The sequence below is a fragment of the Schistocerca nitens genome, chromosome 2, assembly GCF_023898315.1.
Source record: "Schistocerca nitens isolate TAMUIC-IGC-003100 chromosome 2, iqSchNite1.1, whole genome shotgun sequence".
NCBI lineage: Eukaryota > Metazoa > Arthropoda > Insecta > Orthoptera > Acrididae > Schistocerca > Schistocerca nitens.
In genome coordinates, this window is record NC_064615.1 from 114,676,510 (window position 1) to 114,688,680 (window position 12,171).

A 12,171-nucleotide genomic window follows, 5' to 3' on the forward strand; every position below is an offset into this window, starting at 1 on the left:
CGCATTTTACGTACTTGTTCCCAGTTTATTAAATAAGTAGTTGACTGAGTAAGAAGGGGGAAAAAAGGCGATCGGAGAATAAATGTACTGTAAAGCAAATTCAGTTGGTCATGTAACAGTCAACCCATATAACACCATTAAGGAAAGTGGAAAGTGACACAAATGAAAGCGTTTGGGGACATGTTTACTGCTATTTTACGCTTCTTAATCAAATAGTAAAGAAAATAAATTAAGGGCAAAATACACCAAAGAAGATGAATGTGTACTTTGATTAGCTACACTGTTGTGTTTTTTATTTGATTTTTGCAGAAAATGTATTTAAGCTGAATGCAGAAATTGGTAGTAGGTGCTGCCGAAAATTAAAAATAGTTGGTATAGCATCCACCTTCAGCCACATACGTCCAAATTTTTCTCTGTATAAACATTCCTCTTCAAAGTGTTTTGAACATACTTCGGAATCTTTTGTGGGGACAAAATTACTCCTCCTTTATTTCTGGAGCCACATCTTTACACGTTGTTCATCCTTCGGAAACTAAAATATAAATCACACATAATCATTCTCCATGTCCTAGACACACTTAACATGGTCTTCTACTGTAACTTTACAGTAAACAAAAAGGCTTGGACACACATATTATACGAAGACAATTACAGACTCCCACTCTATTGAATTTATCTGTCTCCCGTCTTTCAAATCTATATACATAATCGAGAAGTCACTGATAAATGCATGGAGGATAGTATTTGCTGAAACAACTAACCATTCCCTTTCCTGTTCCACTAGCAAATTTACGACAGGAAGCGATTGTTTGTAAGTTTTTGTACGAGCCGTAATATCTATTATGTAGTCACAAAAGAAAAATAGGACTACAGAACCAAGCCTTAATTATAATGCATGTCGAAATTTTAAACATAGTACCCATGAAAAGTTACTATCCCTCCTTTCACATATTTTTCTTTGCATCCGTAGCAACAACAGTAATTGACCTTAGCTATTACACTATCAACAAACGGTGAAAACACAACAAAAACTCTCGATATTATAAACTTCAAACTCTGCGGAAAGCACACACGCACAGCGAAGTCACGAAAACACGTGACAATCCTGGTTTAATGTTGACAACATGCGCAGAACGCAATGCTCACTCCAGAGATATTTATTCTACGTTTTCACTTTGTTAATGGTATTTGTTTTACTTCTGTGAATGTGAAGTTTATGTACTACAGTCCAGGAGCAAAAAATTTGTTTATACATGGGCAAAATCTTTGTTCCAAACAAAAACTTCTAGAATCATCTAATGGAGCCACAGGAGAGGCTTTCAGCTCGCAGGAACGAAGTCATGAAGTTAATTGCTAAGAAGGAGTCAATGGAAAGAGAACTTCGTGCTTTGTTAAATATTCTATCGAGAAATGGCGTGGGGATGACGGAAGAGCTGGTGGACGCAGACGACTATCCGAGGTCGGACGTGGATGTGTACGAGGTGCGAGCGGCCAGACGGAAGATAATATGCCTGCGGAACGACTTGAGGGCAGTCATGAAGCAGATAGAGCAAGAGATCCATACACTGCACGAACTGGGACCTCACGGATAGCTACCGGCGCATGACTCGTATGCTTCACAAAATGTGACGGTGGTAATATGATAACACACGTTGCTGTTATTTCGTGGATAACGTATGTAACTTGCTTTCAGCAAGCGTCATTGAATAAAAGTTAAATTATTTTAGTTCTGTAAAATTTAATCGTCAAAGCTTTTGAATATTTTGTCATTATTATATATAACGTTATCGACAAACCATTCAGCAGATGACAAACTCTCTGATAATGAGATTATTTTTTTAAAAAAGAACTGCATTGCAAATATTTAATTCAAATATTGTGACGGGCAGTTCGATACACACTATCTCGCAGAATGTTTTTGAGGCTTTTAAGTGAATTTATCTATTCGTACAGTCGGTTTCTCTCTCTACGCCTTTCTTCTTTCTATTTCTCTCCTTCATCCCTTCTCACTCTGTCTGTCTTTTCTCCTCCTCTCTCTCTCTCTCCCTGTTTGTATCGTTTCGTATTTATTCCTGTGCTCGTCTCCTTGACAGCCCTCGTGTGCACTCAAACACACATACATACAACATCCAGTCAAATACACACACGAGCACACGACGCGCACAACACGTGCTGTGCTATTATTTATTGTAGCGCTTATCATTAAGTGTTACAGAACATCATTAATGTGATCTCCATGAGTTGTGTATGTGGACCTCTGAATAGCGTGTCAGAAAGAAAAGCAGTTTTCTGTCTACGCATACGATATAACAAATGAAGATTCTCGGACTATATCATGTGAGGAAAGCAGGAAACAATGCGATTAATGTTACATTTAAATGTTTATTCTCCAAATAAATTAGTGAAATATTATTCTGTCCATGTAAACAAAGGCATGATTACTACACGATATATTTGCAGATGGGCGTAAGTATATCACTTAAGACCGGTCGTAAGAAAGGTAATAAGACAGATACTAATAATCAACTTTGGCTTGCCTCTCATTCTGAGATATTGATGTAGTGTAGATGAATGTCCTAGCCGTGATAAAATATTCAGGCAATATCAATTTTAATATCATTAAGGTCTTCTACAAGACACACAATTCTCCCGTTCGCTAAAAGCAAAATACCACATTTAAGCTGTAAAATAATGCCATCTGGAATTTTCTACGAGTTGTCACAAAGCACATGACTGCGTTATTCTAAGTACACTTTCAGGGAAACTTAAGATTTGTGGTGTTACGAATACATCATGTATAGTAAATGTCTTCTCTTCCTCATCTGACAGAATGCAGGGAGTAGTAAAATTCATAAATTCAGGGAGTCTATGTAGTAAGCAGGATAGTGGTCCAGGGGAAACCAGTACTGATGTTCCCCTTGACCGATGGAAAAAATGGAAATGTTCTTATGGCGTTGTTGGCAGGGAAGCCCTATACCGATATTCCCCTACGTCAATATTGAGTTGCGTCGTATCCTTATTATGTATAAATGATTTTCCAAATCACATGTGAGATACTCTTGTTGCTTCTGTAGTGCTGGAAATTGAAGCCATCAGCCGCTAAACATTTTTTAATGGAAAACAGAGGCTATTTCCTTGTATTTGTTTTTCACTCTGCTATTTTTATCGTTTTTTTCTTTATTAACTATCTGTATAAAAGCAAGCACGGCTTCACCCTCAGGCACTTTAGCTCTGTGACCGATGTGGTTTACCACCACAATTATATCCGGTTAATGTACTCCAGCATGCTCTGAAATGCTATGATCGATCATAGGGTTAAAATGCTTGAAGGTGAAGCTGTGGTTGCTTCGAAATTGGTAGAAAATAAACAAAGAAACAATACAGCTGTGAAAAAAACGTGAGATTAGTCTTCATTGTCCATAATAAAATACAGTACAGTACAGTGGTGTACAGAAATGCCTGCCACTATAACAAACCACAGGAGGGGAAATCAAATAAATAAAATGAATTTTAAAACGTTATTTTGGTGTTGATGTTTATAAGAACATTTGCGGGAATTCACGAACGTCTGAGTTCAACACCTTTTCATTACGGGCAATACAAAACTTTGGAGACGAAAACTTCACCTCTTGAAGAAACGTTCAATAAGTTGTGCGTCTGGTTCGACGGTTGTGTCTAAGAAATATTTTAACCGAGAATATAGGACGTTATCATGATGAATGTTTGGTTGACGTTTGGGGTTTCCTTTCACTAATAATTCGAGCTTGTGAGAATCATAATAGAGCAGGACGTAAAGTATTGAGAGCGACTTCAACAATCAAATCCGCTATGTCAACAACCAGAGATGTAACAAAACAAGTATAGCCGTTAGAGACAACGTTAGCGCCAAAAATATTTTGTGAGTCACTTTAACATCAGTTAACCATAATGTAATAAATTTATTTACTACAGGATAAATTTGTACATCGAATCGTCTGATAAAGCTACAGTCCGTGTCACAGCGCAGGAAGCGAAATGCTATTTCGTTATCCCGTGCGACTGTTGTGGTAATGGTGACTGCAGGAAGTCTGGAGAGGATTTTAACATGAATTTGTTCTTTTGTAGGTTCTGTAGGTATATTCCGTAGCTTACCTAGCTACTTTTTTGTATGAATCAACTACTTAATAAAATTGATCACTTTGCTAGTTTTAGTACAAAGAATGAGATCTTTCTCTAACAAAGGCTGCATCACCGATTATATTACGTAAACAATCAGCAAAATCTAGAGTAACTGAAAGCGACATTTCTTCGCAATATTCTGTATTGTTACAGTGATTCAGCAATGTGGGTACTGTTTCTTGCCCTGAATTTAGCTCCGTGACATCTGCGTAACAGATACGTAACTTGCTGAATTCGGAGATTATTTGTTATTCTGATTGTCAGGGATAGAAAGTTTATGTTGTCAGTGACGACTGACTTGCTTGACTCACAAAACCCAAATGATTCATCCACACACCAACAGTTTGAACCCTCTGTCAGCTTTTATTGTATTACTGAGAGTATATCTATCTGCATATATTATTTTAAATTATAATACTGCGACCCTTACGTAGATATCTAACAACCCACATCACTAGCATAATCAAAACTTTGTTCTCCTTGTGCCATTCCTTTGACCTTCCTCTATCTCTGAATTCCGCCCTCTCTCACACACACACACACACATTACCATGTAACATCTAGTAATAATAAGTAAACTGTTTTTATGTATACATTTTACCACTGTTGACAACACAATCATTACACATGATGTTACTAACATGTCACCTGGATTGCTTAAATGTGTACAAACTATTAAGTTGTGTAAACTTGACAGAAAAGATTCTGTGACCAGTGGAGATATTTACCCTTGTATTCCTGTTCATCTACGTAAGCAAACGTTTCCACAGTGCTTTGAGACTTGCTCTGAAATAGTGTTTTGGTTTAGTACAAGCTCTCAGCACTTACCAGTTTACTGACGCCATCTTTGTTCCCTCAGTATTTGCAAAGTGTTATGAAGTATGTGATGTATCAGGTCAGGGAAAAGCACCTGTGACCACTGGAATTATTATTATTTTATTTGTTTTACTTTCACATTTATATTTTCATTCATCAAAGACCAGCACAAAACTATGAATGACCTACCAAAATAGTGTTTTGTTCTACTAGACAGTGCAGCAAGTCACTTTAAAGTCAAAACACAACATGCCGTATGAATCCACATAAATCCACTTGATGTCGCAGGTTTAAACCTTCGAAACGATTGTGAAAGTAAATAAACAGTGACTGGTAACAGCAGACTTGTTGTTTCATTCAAGTTCAGTATTTATGTTACTAACTCTTGCCAGCCAAACAAATCTGTGATAATTTGTAGATCCCGTCTTTGTAACGCCCATTATCTTCTGGCATGTGTCTCATACACTTTAGCAGTATTAAAGGAAGTATGAACTGCATTAGTGTTGTATATACAATCTCTTTGGTAGGCAAACAGCAATTTCCCAGTATCTTGCCAATGAATCGAATCTTGCCAGTTTGTAACCTAAAACTGAGCTTCATTCCACTTCATATCTCTATACACTTTTACTGTCAAAGATTGGTGTGAAGTGACTGATTGTAGTTGTGCTTCATTAAACCCATAGTCAAAGGATATCGTTTACTTTATGTTTCGAGAAGAACACAACTCCAGCATTTCTCTATATTAAGAGATACATGCTAGTGTTTCCAAGAGGCTGATATTTTATCGAGATATAAGTAGATGTCACTGCAATTTCTACCGGACGAAATTTCCTCACCGATAATTTCATTATCTTCGAAAATCCCGAAAAAACAACAGATATTATCGGCTGAGTAATATGTAACATGGACAACTACGGTCCTAGACCACTCCCCTAGGGCACATCGGTTATTACTTCATGGTCCGTACATGACCCTCCATCCAGAATACAGGACTGGGACCTGTCGATCAGGAAATTTTCGATCTACTCGCGAGATCTACTCGCGAGATGTTGGATCAGAGCTGATTCGAGAACATTTTTCCGGCCCTCCCCCCGCCCTCTTGGACATTAGTTTCCATTTCTTAGACCCTTGATTAAAATAAATCTAGTGTTCGTGAAAATGAGTTTTTTTTCTTTTAAAATATGTACTACAGAAGCATTTCTCTCAGTTCTCTATAGCAGAAATAAATTTCTGATTCTTATTTCATTGATAAATATTAAAAGATGAAACAATTCAGTCCTGTTAAAGGTATTTTCTGAGATCTTTAAGAGCTTTTAGCAAAAGCAGAAAGAACTAGATCTACTGTGTGAAGAAAACTTCAGAAAATTTTAGCATGAAAGCAGTCCAAATACGATAACCATTGTCGAAATTGTAATGTATGTAACTGAAAAGAAAAACAAGTTATGTGTTCAAATGGCTCTGAGCACTATGGGACTTAACTTCTGAGGTCATCAGTCCCCTAGAACTTAGAACTACTTAAACCTAACTAACCTAAGGACATCACCATATCCATGCCCGAGGCAGGGTTCGATCCTTCGACCGTAGCGGTCGCTCGGTTCCAGACTGTAGCACCTAGAACCGCTCGGCAACCCGGCAACTTTATGTGTGATTCCGTTAGTAAAATCATGTATAATGTCTGCAGTTATGCAGTATATATAGTGGATAAAGCGTTTATACTGAATGTTTCTTCACGTTTAACTTCGAAAAATCTTTCGTATAGAACCTGAGTCTATCGACTTAAAAGTTTCGCTTTCGGTAAGTGATGTTGACAGTCTACACAATCGTTCTTGGGAAAGTGTTGACCTAAGGTGTTTATCAACTTGACTTTTGTAAAACGTTTTTCACTACCACCTACGGATACGGTTAAGGCATGACAATTCGTAAGCTTACAAAAGTATTGAGAAAAACGTCAATAAAATTTCCTTGTGGAGAACTTTCAGCAATAAGAATATGTGTTAAGATGAAAACGTGTTGTTTAGATTCTTGACACTGATGTAGGATTCATCACCATTACTTGAGACTGTCTCAGGAGGATATGCATGCAGCTTTTAATTTTCACGATCCCACGCTTGCAGTTCATGAACGTCATATAGAAAGCTAAAGTTAATACTTTGACTGTCCATAAGCTCAAATCTATCTTTTGGTGAGCACATACTTGTATCGACAATACAGTGAAAAAATTTACCTTACTGGTAAAGGAGTATTCTGCTTCACCTTTAACAGCTTCATCATTAGACTTGCAGGTAGATTACTTCTTCACTCTCCTGGAACGAATTTTCTTTTCCTTTCAAAGTCTCCATGAGACTCAAGTTTGTCAGCATTCTCTTACGCATCCTATTTTTTTATACATCCGTTATGACTCTATTAAAACCCTCTCCTGATCTCAACTTAAACTGCTAGCTTTTTCAGCTAGATCCACGCCATTCTGTAAGTTGCAGTAACTCGTAGAAGAGATTTGCTGATCTGTTTTATCCTGTATGTAATTCCATACCACACCACTCTACAATAATGAAATCTGAATTCTTGCATGCGTCTGAGTGCCGGCCGCTGTGGGCGAGCGGTTTTAGGCGCTTCAGTCTGGAACCGCGCGACCGCTACGGTCGCAGGTTCAAATCCTACCTCGGGCATGGATGTGTGTGATGTCCTTAGGTTAGTCAGGTTTAAGTAGCTCTAAATCTAGTGGACTGATGACCCCAGATGTTAAGTCCCATAGTGCTTAGAGCTATTTGAACCATTTTGCGTGTGAGTCTAGCGTTCCAAGCGGCCGCGTGTGTCACTTGGGCCTTAAACCGGGCCTGTATGCAACAGAACACATTGTATCGTGCCCTTTTGTTGTAACTGTTTATACTGTTCCCGTCTGTTATAATCCTGTCACGGTAAGTCAAATACAATGTGCCTGCTGTTGAATTTTTACTGTTTTTCAAATTTTACATGTTAATGCTTATATCTTTATTTGCGTAACAGATTTTTATATCTGTTTTTGTGATGTAATCTGCCTGCAGTGGAATGTTAGTGAGACAATCTGCGACGTGCAAACTTTAATCACGGTCGGTGAAATTCCCTAGTCTTTATCTCGAAACAGTGTCATTAAAGAACTATTCTGCTACACATGCATATACCCTGTTCTGTATTAATTTTACCGAGCGAGGTGGCGCAGTGGTTAGCACACTGGACTCGCATTCGGGAGGACGACGGTTCAATCCCGTCTCCGGCCATCTTGATTTAGGTTTTCCGTGATTTCCCTAAATCGCTTCAGACAAATGCCGGGATGGTTCCTTTGAAAGAGCATGGCCGATTTCCTTCCCCATCCTTCCCTCACCCGAGCTTGCGCTCCGTCTCTAATGACCTCATTGTGTTAATTTTAAGATAACGGTGAGCTCAACTTGAGTGCGACGATCTTTTCGTGATGCTGATTCGTAGGTATGAGATTAATGAAATAATAGAACTACAGCTATTCCTTTTCAGTTATCACGTATTTCAAATCTGTTTTCGGTGCCAACTGCTACTCTGGACTTCACTTCGTTAAAATAAAACTTGTTCGATAATTTTCTTATTTACCATCCATACCGATTTTATGCCCTCTGTAAACTATGAAATATTGTTAATTGTCTCAATATTTCTGCAGTTTTCCATTATCTTTCGCCACTGTTCAGGAACGCGTCCACTTCTCTCGGCCTGTTCAACTCCCCCGCCCCCTCCTTTGTCTGTGTTGTGACGCTACCTTGGCGTCCTCTCCAGCGGATTTAGTGCCCCTGCGCCACATGCTTTTCACCGATTGCACCGCATGGCTTGACATGATTTTCATCAGGCTGGATTATGTTAGGAACGGTTGTGTTCAGCGACTGAGGGATGAACAGGTAATATATCATACACTGTGAACGCAAATTATGTTATTTTGTAAATGAATGACTTGTGATCAAATGTATCCGGACACCTGACTGAAAATGACTTACAAGTTCGTGGCGCCCTCCATCGGTAATGCTGGAATTCAATATGGTGTTGGCCCACCCTTAGCCTTGCTGACAGCTTCCACTCTCGCAGGCATACGTTCCATCAGGTGCTGGAAGGTTTCTTGGGTAACGGCAGCCCATTCTTCAAAAAAATGGTTCAAATGGCTCTGAGCACTATGGGACTCAACATCTTAGGTCATAAGTCCCCTAGAACTTAGAACTACTTAAACCTAACTAACCTAAGGACATCACACACACCCATGCCCGAGGCAGGATTCGAACCTGCGACCGTAGCAGTCCCGCGGTTCCGGACTGCAGCGCCAGAACCGCTAGACCACCGCGGCCGGCGCCCATTCTTCACGGAGTGCTGCACTGAGGAGAGATATCGATGTCGGTCGGTGAGGCCTGGCACGATGTTGGCGTTCCAAAACATCCCAAAGGTGTTCTATAGGATTCAGTTCAGGACTCTGTGCAGGCCAGTCCATTACAGGGATGTTACTGTCGTTTAACCACGCCACTACAAGCCGTGCATTACGAACAGGTGCTCGATCGTGCTGAAGGATGCAATCGCCATCCCCGAATTGCTCTTCAACAGTAGGAAGCAAGAAGGTGCTTAAAACATCAATTTAGGCCTGTGCTGTGATAGTGCCACGCAAAACGACAAGGGGTGCAAGCCCCCTCAATGAAAAGCAAGACCACACCATGACACCACCGCCTCCGAATTTTACTGTTGGCACTACACACGCTGGCAGATGACGTTCACCGGAAATTCGCCATACCCATCCTGCTATCGGATCGCCACATTGTGTACCGTGATTCGTCACTCCACACAACGTTTTTCCACTGTTCAGTCGTCCATTATTTACGCTTCTTACACCAAGCGAGGCGTCGTTTGGCATTTACCGGCGTGATGTGTGGCTTACGAGCAGCCGCTCGACCATGAAATCCAAGGTTTCTCACCTCCCGCCTAACTGTCATAGTACTTGCAGTGCATCCTGATGCAGTTTGGAAGCCCTCTGTGATGGTCTGGATACATTTCCGCCTATTACACATTACGACCCTCTTCAACTGTGGGTGGTCTCTCTGTCAGTCACCAGACGAGTTCGGCCTGTAGGCCTGTACGGTTTTCTGCTGTACCTGTCATTTTACATTTCCATTTCACTATCACATCGGAAACAGTGGACCTAGGGATGTTTAGGAGTGTGGAAATCTCGCATACAGACGTATGACACAAGTGACACCCAATCACCTAACCACGATCGAAGTCCGTGAGTTCCACGGAGCCGGCCGGTGTGGCCGTGCGGTTCTAGGCGCTTCAGTCTGGAACCGCGTGACCGCTACGGTCGCAGGTTCGAATCCTGCCTCGGGCATGGATGTGTGTGATGTCCTTAGGTTAGTTAGGTTTAAGTAGTTCTAAGTTCTAGGGGACTGATGACCACAGATGTTAAGTCCCATAGTGCTCAGAGCCATTTGAACCATTTGAGCCAGTTCCGCGGAGCGCCCCATTCTGCTCTCTCACGATGGCTAATCACTACTGAGGTCGCTGATATGGAAAGCTGGCGGTAGGTGGCAGCACAATGCACTTAATATGAAAAAGTATGTTTCTGGGGGTGTCCGGATACTTTTGATCACATAGTGTAACAGCAGCCTTATTGTATTGGCGTTAAACATCGTTATCTTTCTCGTAGCAAATTGAGGATCTCTCCAAAACGCATCGTTTTAGCTACGATTTGTTACAATAAAATGGCAGGAAACTAAATATCGGTAGGCAAAGGCTTCGTGTAGTTCATGTTTTTAGTGTTATAACTTGTGTGCTACGAAGGTATACCATTTCAATGTTACTGCACAATGGAGATATATCAAAAGCACATATATTTAGAATAATTTTCATATTAAGTATCAAATAATGACACCTGCAAATACAGTCTTTAGACACTCTATGCCTTATACAGAGAACGTATTGTTGTGTCGAAGCTATAGCGCAATTGATAGCGTCGTGAACTTTTGAGCTGGAAAGAGAATGTTCACATCTACCTTCTCCTAATTTTTTCAATCTTTTGTTTTCTAGAAGAGTCAGTATCTCTCTTATTCATTTAACAGAAGTATCACCTGCAGTATTTGATGTTATTTATTATTACCTCGAAGGAAGCGGTTTATTGACACACAGTCAACATGGGTTTAGAAACCATCGTTCCTGTGAAACACAACTAGCTCTTTATCCACATGAAGTGCTGAGTGCTATTGAAAAAGGATTTCACAAGGATTCCGTATTCCTGGATTTCCGGAAGGCTCTTGACACTGTACCACACAAGCGGCTCGTAGTGAAATTGCATGCTTATGGAATATCGTCTCAGTTACGTGACTGGATTTGTGATTGCCTGTCAGAGGGGTCACAGTTCGTAATAATCGACGGAAAGTCATCAGAAGATCAAAACAAACTGCAAAACGATTTTGGAAGAAATATCTAAATAATGCGAAAAGTGGCAGTTGGCCCTAAATAACGAAAAGTTTGAGGTCATCCACATGAGTGCTTAAAAGGAACTCGTTACACGATAAATCAGTCTAATCTAAAAGCCGTAAATTCAACTAAACACCTAGGTATTACAATTACGAACGACTTAAATTGGAAAGAACACACAGAAAATGTTGTGGGTAAGGCTAACCAAAGACTGCGTTTTATTGGCAGAACTCTTAGAAAATGTAACAGACCTACTAAGGAGACTGCCTACACTACGCTTGTCCGTCCTGTTTTAGAATACTGCTGCGCGGTGTGGGATCTTTACCAGATAGGACTGACTGAGTACATCGAAAAAGTTCAAAGAAAGGCAGCACGTTTTGTATTATCGCGAAATATGGGAGAGAGTTTCACAGAAATGATACAGGATTTGGGCTGGAAATCATTAAAAGAAAGGCGTTTTTCATTGCGACGGAATCTTCTCACGAAATTCCAATCACCAACTTTCTCCTCCGAATGCGAAAATATTTTGTTGACACCGACCTACATAGGGCGGAACGATCACCACGATAAAATAAGGGAAATCAGAGCTCGTACGGAAGGATATAGATGTTCATTCTTTCCGCGCGCTATAGGAGACTGGAATAATAGAGAATTGTTAAGGTGGTTCGATGAACCCTCTGCCAGGCATTTAAATGTGATTTGCAGAGTATCCATGTAGATGTAGATGTAGGTGTAGATAAATAATGTATT